The sequence below is a fragment of the Canis lupus genome, chromosome 18 (genome assembly GCF_003254725.2).
Source record: "Canis lupus dingo isolate Sandy chromosome 18, ASM325472v2, whole genome shotgun sequence".
In the NCBI taxonomy this organism is placed as follows: Eukaryota; Metazoa; Chordata; class Mammalia; order Carnivora; family Canidae; genus Canis; species Canis lupus.
Genome location: NC_064260.1, coordinates 15,491,402 through 15,505,334, shown reverse-complemented (window position 1 = coordinate 15,505,334; position 13,933 = coordinate 15,491,402). Strand labels below are relative to the sequence as shown.

The window sequence follows — 13,933 nt, the reverse complement described above, 5'->3', positions numbered from 1 at the left end:
GGGATACTGACCTATAGTTTTCTTTTCCTATAGTGGTCTTTTTTGGCTTTAGCACAAGAGTAATGCCAGCCTCATAAAAGGAGTTTGGAAATTTTCCCTTTTATTCAATTTTTGGAAGAGTTTGAAAAGGATTGGCATTAGTTTAGTAGAGGGGCACCTGGGTGGTTCAGTCAATTGAGCGTCTGATTCTTGGTTTCAGCTCAGCTCATGACCTCAGGGTGGAGAGATGAAGCCTTGAGCTGGGCTCCTGCTTACTGTGGCGTCTGCTTGAGATTCTTTCTCTCCCTCTCGCTCTACCCCTCGCCTTGCTCACACATGCTCATACATGCACAGGCTCTCTCTCTCATAAATAAATAAATAAATAAATAAATAAATAAATAAATAAATAAATAAATATTTTTTTGAATTAATGTTTGATAGACCTCATCAGGGAAACTACCTAGTAGTGAACTTCTGTTTGTTGGGAAGTTAATTACTAATTCAATCTCCTTACTACTGATCTGTTCAGATTTTCTATTTCTTCATGATTCAGTCTTTGAATATTGTATTTTTCTAGGAATTTATCTATTTCTTCTAGGTTATCCAGTTTGTTGGTATATACTGATTCATAGTATTCTCTTATAATCCTTTGTATTTGCGTGGTATCAGTTATAATGTCTTCTCCTTTCTAATTTTATCTATTTGAATCTTCTCTTTTTTCTTCATCTAGCTAATGTTTTGTCAGCTTTATCTTTAAAAAAAAACAGCTCTTAGTTTCATTGATCTTTTCTATTGTCCTTCTAGTGTCTATTTCATTTATTTCTACTCTATGTTCTTTCTTTTCTTCTACTAGTATTGGCTTAGTTCTTCTTTTTCTAGTTCTTTGAGGTGTAATGTTAGGTTGTTTGTTTGAGATACTTATTTTTCTTGATGTAGGCATTTATCACTATGTATTTCCCTCTGAGAACTGCCTTTGATGTATCTCATTAGTTTCGGTATGTTGTGTTTCCATTTTAATTTATCTCAAGCTACTTTTTATTTCCCTTTTGATTTCTACTTTGACCCATTGGTTGTTCAAGAGTGTATTCTTTAATTTTCATATTTGTGAACTTGCCCATTTTTCTCTGATTTGTAGTTGGAAAAAAATACTTGGTAATATCTCAGTCTTAGACTAGCTAACACTTGTTTTGTGACCTAACAAACAATTGATTATGAAGAATGTTCTGTGTGTGCTTGCAAAGAATGTGTATTCTGCTGCTTTTGGATGGAATGTTCTATATATGTCTGTTAGGTCCATTGGTCTAAAATATAGTTCAAGTCCAATGTTTCCTAACTGATTTTCTGTCTGGATGATCTCTTCATTGTTTTAAGGTAGGATATTCAAGTCTCCTACAAGTATTATATTATCTGTTTTTCTCTTGAGATATATTAGTATTTGCATAATATATTTGAATGCTCTGATGTTGGGTGCATCTATATTTACAATCATTATATCCTCTTAATGAATTGACTCCTTTATCATTATATAATGGCCATTTATTTATTTGTTTGTTTTTTATTTATTTAAATTCCAGTATAACTAACATGCAGTGTTAAATGAGTTTCAGGTGTACAGCATAATAACTCAACAATCCTATACATTACTCAGTGCTCATCACAATAAGTGTGCTTTTAACCTCCTTCACGTCTCCTCTAGTAACCATGAGTTTGTTCTCTAGAGTTAAGAGGTTTTTTGTTTATCTCCCTTTTTCATTTGTTTGTTCCCTAAATTCCACATATAAGTGAAATCATATGGTATTTGTCTTTCTCTGACTGACTTATTTCATTTAGCATTATATCCTCTAGCTCTATCCATGTTGTTGCAAATGGCAAGATTTCATTCTTTTTTATGGCTAAGTAATATTAGTGTGTGTGTGTGTGTGTGTGTATGTGTGTGTATCTCCCAATCTTTATCTATAATGGCCTCCTTTATCTCTTGTTACAGCTTTTGAATTGCAATCCATTTTTCCTAATATAAATGTAGCTCTCTCTGCTCTCTTTTGGTTCCACTTGGATGAAATATCTTTTCCTTTCCTTCACTTTCAACCTACATGTGTCCTTGAAGCTGAAGTGTCTCTTGTGGACATCTGGTGGCTGAGTCTGGTTTTTATCCATTCAGTCCCTCTATGCCTTTTGATTGGAGAATTTAATCCATTTACCTTCAGAGTAGCTACAGATAGGTAAGGACTTACTATTGGCATCACACTGATTGTTTTCCGGCTGCTTTGGAGTTCCCATGTTCCTTTCTTCCTCTCCTGATGTTTGCCTTTGTGAAATGATGATTTTCTATAGTGGTAGGCTCTGATTCCTTTCTTATCTTTTCTAAGTTTTGCTTTGAGGTTGGCTTATAAAGTTGGCATAAAGTACCTTATAGATATAACTGTCTGTTTTATACTGATTACAACTTAATATCAATCACATACAAAAACTTTACTGTTATAGTTCCCCCTTTTATATTTTTGATGTCACAATTTACTACTTTTTATATTATGTATTCATTAATGCGTTATTGTAGCTGTAGTTTTTTAAGTATTTTTGTCCTTTAACCTTTATACTAGAGTTGTTAACACACCACCATATTAGAGTATTCTGAATTTGACTATATACTTACTCTTACCAGTGTGTTGTAGATTGTCATATTTTCATGTTATTAATTAGTGTCCTTTCATTTGAGCTTAAAGAACTCCTTTCAGCATTTCTTTTAAAGTATGTCTAGTGGTAATGAACTTTCTCAGCGTTTGTTTCTCTGGGAAGGTCTTTATCTCTCCTTCATTTGTGAAAGACAGCTTTGTCATATAGAGTATTCTTGGTTGGCAGTCTTTAAACCTGAGCACTTTGAGTATAACATCCCACTCTCTCCTGGCCTATAAGGTTTCTGCTGAGAAATCCACTGTTGGCTTCATTGGGGTTTTCTTCTAAGTTACAAGCTTTTTTTCTCTTCCTACCTTGAAGATTTTGTCTTTGACAGTTTTATTACACAGTACCCCCTGCCCTTATCCATGGCTTTGCTTTTCACAGTTTCAGTTATTCACAGTTAACTGTGGTTCAGAAGTAGATGATCCTCCTTCTGACGTACCATCAGAAGGTTAATAGCAGCCTACATGATGTCACAAAGCCTGTGTCTCATCACATTGGCATCTCATCAAAGAGGCATTTTATTCTCTCACATCATCTCAAGAAGAAGAATGAGTACACTAAGATAAAATATTTTGAGTGATAGACCACATCACATAACTTTTATTACAATGTATTGTTCCTTTATTTTATCATTACGTATTAATCTCTGTGCCTAACTTATAAATTAAGCTTTATCATAGGTATGTATGTATAGTAAAAAACATGGTCTGTATAGTTTGGTATTATCCACAGTTTCAAGTCTCCAATGGGGTCTTGGAAAGTGTCCCCTGCAGATTAGGGGGGACTACTATAAGATAAGGAGCCTATACCTCTTTAAGTTGAGTTTGGAGACTGATGAGTTGCATGGAGTTGGATGCCCAAATCTTGCCCCACATTTGGGAAGTTCTCTGCCATTATTTCTTTAAAATACCTTCTACACTCTTCTCTCTCTCTTCCCTTCTGGAACTCCAATAATTCAGATTGCTTGTTGTGATAGTTTCCAGGAGACTCCCTGAAGTGACTAGTAGGATCCACATACCCTTGCTATGTTTTGGCTACCTTACTGGGCAGCTTATCAAGATTCATCAAGAGAGAAATGGGCTGCCTCTTTGGCAGCACCCCACACAACTGAGGAAACTGGCCACTCACTCGTTCACACTCTTACTTTCCCCCATGGGAGAAATTGCAGGCCTAGAAGGGTTCTCTGAGCCCTGAGCTGTGCCACCTTGGGGGTAGGGTGATGCAAGTAAAGTCACACTTTACTCTCTCAGTGCATCCGATCTCAAATTTTTTGGTTCTAACCACATGCTCTTTCATCCCTGGGTGATTATCTAAGATGATGTTTTCCCAGGACTGCTGAATAATGGCTGAGAGTGACTGGATCTGGTTCATGGGGCGCTTTGGAGTCCATGGCCTGTATGTCTGAGGCCTGTATGTCTGTGACATGACACACAGGTGGACAAGACTCCACCTAGATCCCTTAGCATATGATGCTGGTGATAGAACTAAAGCTGAACAGGTCTGTAGCCTAGTCCTCAGAGGTATGGAGTTGTTTCTGGGTATATAGTTAGGACCACAGTTGGTAACTCAGCTGCCTGGGTGCAGGCCTGTCTCCTAAAACAGTTCTCCTCCGTCTTGAACTACCCCAGGGTGTCACAGTTTTCCACCCAGACCCCACAACTCCCACAAAGGCACTTTTGGCCTTGAACATATTCCAAACTGTTGTTGAGGAGGGGATACAAGTGACAAATGCTTGACTCAGCCATCTTGCTCATATCACTTCTTCTGAATACCCAGACTAATCTTTAGGGCATGTTTTCTGCCTTAAAAAAAATTATGTGGTGTTGAATTTTTTAATAAGTCTAACAGGTGTGCTTGCCAAGGAAAGTCCATTCTGTGAGTTTTAGCAAGTATCCATAGTGGTGAAGACAGTGGAAACTGAGTCTGGGCAGGCTGCCCCACATCCTTCTCCAAGGCCCTGTGGACCACTCCTAAGCAGCACAGGCTTCTGCTAAGAGCATCCACCCCAGGGCATGGCAGGGCTTCTCTGCAGAAGGAGAAGAGGCAAGGAAGTAAAGAGTTCTGATTCAGAAGCACTTGCAGCTGTGGGCAAGAGACAGTTAATGCAGATTCCCTCTGATGTGAGGGCTGAGGTGGGGAATATTCTGAAATAGGATAGTGATTTACCCCCTAAGAACATTTATCTGTCCCTGTCCCTGTTCCTCAGAACCAAATCTTCAAGTCCCAGAAGATAAAACTGTGTGGCGCCAAAGGTTCTAGAAGACAAAGGCTGGATTTTTTAAAGGTATTTCATGTACCAAAAAAAAACCAAAAAAAAAAAAGGGTATTTCATGTTATGTGAATGAGGTGGACCACTAAATTTGAGGTATCTGATTTATCCTATGACATGGCCACCTCACGACACTGCTTTATAAAACCTTGTTTGCAAATTTTTAGAGGCCTTAAAGAGGTTGAGCTTTTAGAGTTGCAAAAGCAGTGGTTCCCAAAGAAATGAATAAAATAACCAGTTCTCCCAGCTCCAGGTGAAACCTCATTTAGATACAATAAATTGCACAAATACGAATATAGGTGAAGCACTTTGCAAACACAGATTAAGTACGGTAATCAAAGGCTGGTAAATTTACCAAGAGTTTTAGAGAGCTATTTAGTTCCCCTGAATTGTAGGGTGGAGATGAGAACAGCCTGTATATATTAAAAAGGCATCAACACCAGAGAGAGAAGTTGTGTATTTAGCGAGGCACAAGGGACTGTAACATAGAGCTTGGTGACAGTATCATCCGGAGAAGGAAGTGGGGGGCAGTTCAAACCCAATGACCATAAGTGGAGCTTTATACCCTGAGGAGTCTTCCATGAGACTAGGTGACTGGATGGGGCTTCAGTAACCCAGGGCTCAGACTGAATTCCAGAAGCGATCTTTGTCTGAAAGATCTTATCAAAGGTGGAAAACACAGAGCCTAGGTATGACTCTAGTGTAGTCATGATGTGTCTAAATGCAAATGTCCAGAAGTATTCAGTTGTGGTCCAAGGAGGTAGTCAATGCAGGAAATGCTAAATGCTTAGTATAACACATTTATCAGGTAAAAACAAAGTCCCTAAATCATCTTCGTCTAATTCTGAAAGTTTGTTTTCTGCTGCACGGTTTCTCATTGTCACCACAATTGACATTCTGGACCAACTGGTTCTTTGTGGGGAGGGGAGTTTTCTTGTATATGACAGGGTATGTAGTAGCATGCTTGACCTCTATACCCACTGTAAGCCAGTAGCAATAAAACAAAATATATCCAGTCATTGCCAAGTATCTCCTAGGATCCAAAATTTCCCCTGGCTGAGAACCACCAGCCTAGAGGAAGGAGCTACTTTTTCTAGTTCATACAAAAGCACCCTATGAGCTGGTGGTAGCATGTTAGCAAACCCATCTGTGTCCACCCCTAACACCAAATAAGCCATATCATCTTGGGGGAATTCTAGATGAAACAGAGGTTCAGATGGCTGTGATCTTCAGCAAAAGGCTAACCCAGAGGGACACCTGGGTGGCTCAGTGGTTGGGCGTCTGCCTTTGGCCCAAAGCGTGATCCCTGGATCCGGGATCGAGTCCCACATCGGGCTCCTTGCAGGGAGCCTGCTTCTCCCTCAGTCTGTGTCTCTGCCTCTCTCTCTCATTGTGTCTTTCATAAATAAAAATCTTAAAAAAAAAAAAAAAAAAGGCTAACCCAGAAAGAAGGGACATGGCTGGGAAGGAAAAAGATAGAATTTTAAAGGACAATGAATCCAGAGGTTGCTTCATTTTCATTGTTCATTCTCCCAAGAACTGTTTGTTGAGTGACCACTGTGTGGCTGGCTTGGGGCTATACACTGTAAGGCCTACAAAACCATACTATCATGGAGTTCCAGGCCTGCAGAACTTTATAGCCTGCATGAGGAGGTGATCAGAGACATGTCCAATGGTAGGATTACACACAGTAGCAGCATGTGATATACAGAAATAGTGATACGTCGGATACAGAGCCAGTCCTGCAGCACCATATGCAGAGAATGGTATTGCAAGCTCCTGTGATTAATAAGTAATTTCAGAGAAGGAAGGTGAGTTCATTCCATTAAATTCTATTGCCCAAATATTTTGTTAGTATCTTTTATCTGAACGAAGAGTTTGGAAGGCCCAGGTTGTAGGCCTAGTCCAGTCCTAACCAGCTACATGACCCCTGACAGCCACTTAACTGCTCTAAGTCTCCGTTTCCCCATCTCTAAAATGGCAGGGCTGGGCTGGATCATTCCTCAGGCCCTTCTAGCTACCACATTCCCTGACTCTGAGCCCTTTTGGCTAAGTGTCTCCAGGTGATTGTACTTAATAAGCAGTTTTGGTTTTCTCTATTCTGAGCTTAATTTATCATCCTACGATGTATTTCATCTCAGAATGTGCTATGTAAAAATCTGTATTTCCAAGTCTGCAATATCTTTAGCTTGAAATATATATTATGCCATAAAAATCACTATAGATTTGTGAAGTAAAACTTAGAAACATTAAATTAGCCCATAAGAGCTTTAAAATTAATTTGATCTTGAATGTGCCTGTGAATGAATGGGCTTGACATAAGCCTTTCAATTTTTCGCTCCACTTCAGAGAGCGCACAAAGTACAAACTGTAAATCAACCTCCACATTTGCTGATATGGCCACTAAGCTGGAAAAAAAAAAAAAAGAGAGATGTCTAATAAACTATTCAAACAAGATTAAGGAGCTTGGAAAGCACAGGGTCCCAGCTTGTGACTTTCCTTCTTTGAATTATGCTCATGTGACTCAGGTGGTGTCTAGACACACAGAGTGGACACTGGAAGAAGGTCTAGTAACTCAGGATGGAATAGGATTTAGCTTTTATCCATTTTGAGCAGGCATGTATGAGAAAGAAAAAGACAGTATGTTCTCAGGTGGCAAAGAGATAGAAAGAACTGGGACTGAGGTCAGTAGGATAAAAATGTTCACTTCACTTCTCCACTCAGATTGGCATGGGCCAAGCATAGCAACAGTCAGCTTGACGGACTGGAGTGTATGCAGACACCAAGAGTCGTCCACATTATGTCCAATATATTGGTACAGAATTCACCATCACACATTAGCTGCTCTGTGAAAGGGGAATCAATATGGAAATATGATGGACTTGGGATCAGACTGACACAGGATAAAATCTTAACTCTACCACTGTCTAGTTGTGTGAACTTGGGCAAGGTATTTAACTTCTGGGGACCTCCATTTCCATATCTGTAAAATGGATGTGATAAGACCTATCATCAGAATTGTTGTGAGGATTAAATGAAATAATGTATGTTTCAGGATCAAGTCAGCTGCATGTAGCAAAAAAAACAAATTAATAATGTGTTAAACCCAATAGGGGTTGACTTTTCATTGTATAATATGAAGCCTAATGGTAGCAGTTTAGGGTAGACAGGAGGACTCTGTAATGTCAAGGATGCTCCAGTTTCCTTCTTGATTGTGCTGTATTCTCTTTAGCATGTGGCTTTTATCTTTGAGATTACCTTGTGATCTTAAGATGGTTGCTGCAGCTCTGGCCATCACATTTGCATTTCAGACAGGAAGAAGGAAGAAGAGGGAAAAACAAAATAACCTGCCTCCCAGCTGAGTTTTTAACCCACAGCTTTTATTTATAATTCACTCAACTATTTCTAATTCATTGGCTATACCTGTCTTCAAGAGAGACTGGAAAAGTTAGGATTTTAGCTATAAACATCAGTACCCCCAACAATATAGGAGATTATGGCAAAGGGGGAGACTAGGTAGTGGACAATTAATTAGCAATCTCTCCTTTTATGTAAAGCACCTAGCAAATGCAAGGCATTCCATGAATAATAGCTATTTTATTTCACTCATTCTTAAAGCTATTTTAGAAATATTTGGCCCAATTCACCCTGCTGACTCCCTCAGAAGATGTCTAGACCCTCGACCACAGCCCTTTGCATATTTGAAAGCAGCTGTCCTATGCTCATCAGGCCATCTCAGTTCCATACTGCTTGCCCCAGGTCCTTCTGGTCAAACAATATTGTCAGAGTCCTGCACATTCTTCTCTAAACTAAATTTCTCTTCAGCTGTGGCTCCCACAGTAGAACTCAATGATCCAGGTATGGGCAACCCAAGAGGAAACAGAAATGGTTCATCAGCTTCCTAGTTTCAGACCCTCTCGTTGCCACTCATTCCTGCCATGCCTGACTTCTAAATCAGCTCTGGGGACCTCATTTAGCAGAGACTCTGATACAGCTCGGGTCAACTTCCCTTGGCTCTGTGTCCTCAGAGCAGAGAAGCTGGAGGACCCCAGGACTCCTGGGTCTCAAAGTTCTCAGGCAGGCAGGAGGGTGTCGCTGCCCACTGAATTAGCAGGGAAAAGGTTAAGAGGAGGGACAGACACCTGGGTGGCTCAGTGGTTGAGCATCTGCTTTTGGCTCAGGGCATGATCCCAGGGTCCTGGGATCAAGTCCCACATTGGGCTCCCTGCCTGGAGCCTGCTTCTCCCTCTGCCTATGTCTCTGTCTCTCTCTGTGTCTCTCATGAATAAATAAATAAAATCTTTTTTTAAAAAAGGTCAAGAGGACAGTCTCTCAGGATGGGAAGGGAAGAGTCCCAACCCCAAGAAACTGAGAGCTCAGTAACTCACATCTAGCCCTCTCCTTTGTCCCCTTGTCTGAAACCAATGGACCTAGATGCTCAGATATTCTTCCAGCAAAAGAGCAGTGTCCCAAGGGTACAGGACATGTGTTCAGGAGCCACTGGCCTGACAGTCCTTCCCAGGGAGTAAGGCCACCAGGGCTCAGGAAAGCACAGCCAGCTGGCCCTCCTGGTATCTAACCATAAGGGTGTTGGGCAGTCTCCCCAGGCCAGAGCAGCTAAAGAGGTCAGACATATGGAATAAATAGGAAGGTAGGAGGAAAAACTTGTCAAACATACCGACTCTCAAAGTCCAAAGCCTCATAAGAGGTCCAGGCTGCAGTCTGGCCCACTGGTCTCAGGACTGAGACACAGCTCTCACTCTCTGGGAAGACAGAGCACCCCCAAGAAGGCCTCCCAGAGGGTTCAACTTTCACTGACCAAGGCGTCCACAGCCTGGCTTGCCCATCATCAAAGGCAAGCAGAAATGGGCAAAAATAAAGGGAAGAGAGTAGAAAAAAATTAAAAGACTTACTCTTATAATAGAGAGTGTTCAAGGTCACACACAGGTGCCTTTCAAGTCATGGGTTGCTGAGCTGCTCATGGAATATAAAAAAGAAGAAAGAGTGGCTTCCCTTTGCATAGGATGAGGATCCTTCCTGGTTTCCCTAGGAGTCCCAGTTTATGCCTGCTGACCTGATGAAATTACTAATAGGGGGCACCTGGGTGACTCAGCCAGTTTGAGTGTCTGACTGTTGGTTTCAGCTCAGGTCATGATCTCAGGATCCTGAGATCAACCTCCTCGAGCTTCCCTCAGTCTCTGCACCCAGCATGGAGTCAGCTTGTCCCTCTCCCTCCCTCTCTGCTCCTCCCCTCACTTGCTCTCTCTCAAGTGAATGGATAAAATCTTTAAAAATAGTAATAATAATAATTACTGATAGCACTCAGTTTCACTCTCAAGAGTGACCTGATTGGACCACAAATGACAGGGTGGCTCCACCTTGGGGAGGGACTAGGAGCAATAAAAATCATTGTTTTGATAACTTTTCCCCTGTAACTCATATTTATACCAAGAAATTGACCATTTTACCATGTGATCATGTTCAGCTTTATAAATTAAAAATTTTAGTCTTGTCCAAGCTATCTTAATCAAAGTACTGTGTCATCAATCTGCCCTCTTATTCTCAACAACAACAAAAAATACTGTCCAGGCATAATGATGATATGAAATTAACTGAGAGTTCTGACAGAAGTGCAGCCTGCACAGTTTAGTTTTTCATCCCCCTGATTGCTAGAAAATTCAATTCAGACAGTTCCAACTTAGGTAAGAGAGCTTTGAAGGAACTACTCGTGCTCTCAGAACTTTTCTGTACTTACAAGTATTTTTTTTCTCTAAGAAATGGTTTGTTTCTTTTGAAGGAAAAACAGAAAATTGTTAAAAAAGAAAAAAAAGACAAGCAAGGAGCAACATTTGGACCCAAGAGCTATATGTCAGCCTCTGTGTAACCATATCCTATATCAGAGAAAAAGTCTAGGGCAGCACAACACCATGATGGGAGAGTAACCTGCAGCTCCCCCCTCCAGCGTGCCCTCACCCCAACCCCCCACATGCCATCTCCCCAGGAGCCCTACTTACTTACACCAAACCACCAGGCACCCCAACAGGATTGCCAGTCTCTGAGAGCCGTCATGCAGCACCATGTTCTCATTTGAAGAATAAGAGGCAGTGGGATTTTCCTGCATTGTGAAAAGATTGTGAAGATTAATGAAGTAATGTCTCAGAGAACATCTTCATACGTCAGCAGAGGGTGTTCAGAATGCTGTACAACACAGGAAGATATGAGATACTGTATTCAGAGCAGCCAAACATGAATCTGAACCCTTACCAAACCTGATCTACTGTTTGCTAGTTAGTGCCTGTGGGTAAGAGACTGAAGCCTCGCTGTCCTCATCTGTAAAAGGAGGGCTGGAAATACCTTCTAGGATGTCAAGCAAATGGGTAAGACAGTGTGAGGCAATGCCTGTCGTACCAGAGACTCTCTCAGTCTCTCTCCATGATTAGCCCTTCAGTTATTTGAGGACTAATGATGTGTGTGTAAAGTAAATTTTTCCAGCCCTCTTGCTTCTCCTATTTTTCTGTCTTTTGCCATTTCGGTGGCATATGGGTGAAAGCCAGGCTGGAATAGCGAGAAAGCTTTGAAGTAAAAAGAACTTGAAACTTCTAGAAATCAGCATTGCCCTTTGTTATTTTCTGCTCCCATAAAAGAGCTTGGCACAGAAGATAGACTTGAATATTTGGCGTGTTAGGGTTGAGATGCATCAGATAATTTTCAGTGGCCCCTTCTGGTGGAAAACCTAAGGTTGGTCGTATTGTCCATCACTCTGTCAGCCACTATTAATACCCATAGCATTACATCCTCCAATGAGCATAAAGAACAGAACATAAAGAGTCACTATGAAGGACCAAATTTTGCTCCCAGCTACACGTTCAGGGACTTTAATTCATAGGGCTCGAGTGCATACATCTGAGGAGAGAATTTTCTTCACAACCCATGTTCATTCTGTCCAAATGTGTCACAGAGTAATACTTCTGTAAAGCATATTTAACCTAGCAAATTGAGTCTTAAAGCATATCTTTCGCTCTGTTATTTCTCATTTAGAGTACTCTTTCATCCACCTCAGCAAGCTCTTTGCCTGTCATGGCTCGCTACTTTGTCTTGGGATCTTTCTGTTTAGTATTTCTACTTGATGCAAAGGTCAGACCAGATGGTTAGAATAACTAAATCCTCAGGAGGACTTTCCTGTCTCTGGGTTCCATTAGGACCTAGCCTGAGGCTTCTTCTGAATCGTCACCTCTATCTCCCTCTTCTGTATCTCTTAGATGTGCTTGGACAGCACCAGTGCATTTGCCTCCTGACTTTCAATATTCTATAACATCATTTGCCTCCTGAAATCACTTGCTGAGACCTATTAGACATCAATGGGGTCTGGCTGGGCAAGAGGGACCAAGATGGCAAGCCCATATGCCAGATAAGGTGTGACAGTCGCCATTGTCCTATAGAGACAAACACTTGCACAGTGGCAAGTGGACAGAAGGAATATCTAGGGCCAATAGCCAGCTGAAACACTTCCAATGTTCCACTGACCAGCAAATAAACACGTATATGCATGGTCCACTCAGTGTAGCCTGCTCAGATCCTAGAGGCAGAGAAGGCAGCTTCGGTTTCATGATGATTTGGATGCAACATGCCCAAGGGATTTATTAGATCTCTGTAATGCTGAAAAGTGTGGTCATCTCAGCTGAAATGAACAGTGATGTTCTCAGATCGCTGAAGGCACTGTAGCCTTGGAGATGCAGGTAGGAGACGATTGTCAACCAGATTTATATTTCTTTTTTTAAAAAAAATTATTTATTCATTCATGAGAGACACAGAAAGAGAGAGAGGCAGAGACACAGGCAGAGGGAGAAGCAGGCTCCACGCAGGGAGCCCAATGTGGGACTCAATCCCGAGACTCCAGGACCACACCCCGGGCCAAAGGCAGGCGCTAAACCACTGAGCCACCCAGGGATCCCCCAGATTTATATTTCATAAATACATATAAGTTCACATTCTCTAGCATTTTCTTTTTGCCATTCATTCCTTCCTTGCATTCTCTTCCCTTGGATGGGTTCCATTGTGAATTTTCTGTAACACTTCACAGTGTAGCCTCTGGAGTCAAATGCCCTGGCTTCAAATCTTGGCCCTTCAGTTTACCATCCATATGGCCATGGGTGATACATTTAACCCTTAAGACCTCAGTTTACTGATCCTCACTAGTGGAAATGAAAATAGGGCCTACTAGATTGATGTCTTGAGATTAATTGAGTTAATCCTCATAAAGACCCTAGTATCAGACACAGAGTAGGTACACATTAAATATTGTTCAATCAACCAATGTTTGCTGTGTGTTTTATTCCTAAGAGTGATGTTTAGATTTGCTCTCCATGGTGCTGCACACTTTGCATCTAGGTAGGCAATGTCCAGAGCCTGTGAGATTCCCTGCAGGCATGAATAGCACTAGCAAGAAGGTAAGCTTAAATGAGATATGAGCCTGCAGTGGTCATCACTTGTTCTTCCATTCATTTCATTCACCAAATATTTTTTGAGCACCTACTATGTGTTAAGCACAGTTCTAGAAGATAGACCCAGGTAGACAAAACCCCACTCTTCCTGGAGTTTGTTTTCTGATGGGGAGAGATGGGCAATAAAGAAATTTAAAAGGCAAGACAATATCAGAGAGCTCAAAGTGCCATACAGAGAATTTAAACCAGGTAATATGTTAGACAGTGACCAAACTCCTCCACAGGTTGTTTATTCAGGGAGGGTCTCTGAAGATGTGGCATTTAAGCCAAAACCTGGATATGGATCCAACAATAGCCAGTGAGAAAGAATTTCATTCAATAGAAAGAGTAAGTGCAAAGATCCAAAGATGGGAATGAAGAGCCGTTTGGTTGAATGGTAGTAAGAGGGAGAATGGTATGAAAGGAAGCAGGAAGGGAGGCTTGGGCCAGATCCCATAGGCTCCATAAGCCAGGGAAAGGAGTTTGGATTTCATTTCAACTGTGATGGGAGCCATTGGATCACTATGAA

General features: G+C 41.2%; 1 protein-coding gene and 1 long non-coding RNA gene across 5 annotated transcripts in view; one reads left to right on the top strand and one right to left on the bottom strand.

Annotated features, from left to right (window-relative positions):
* The window catches only part of LOC125752909 (uncharacterized), a 48,921-nt gene extending 45,811 nt beyond the window's left edge, over positions 1 to 3,110 (bottom strand). For both annotated transcript variants that reach the window (XR_007403497.1, XR_007403498.1), the window contains exon 1: positions 2,636 to 3,110. This is a non-coding gene — a long non-coding RNA (uncharacterized LOC125752909). The remainder of the gene's footprint in view (positions 1 to 2,635) is intronic.
* Positions 1 to 13,933, top strand: part of LHFPL3 (LHFPL tetraspan subfamily member 3) — a 563,045-nt gene that overhangs the window by 479,386 nt on the left and 69,726 nt on the right. The window lies entirely within an intron of this gene.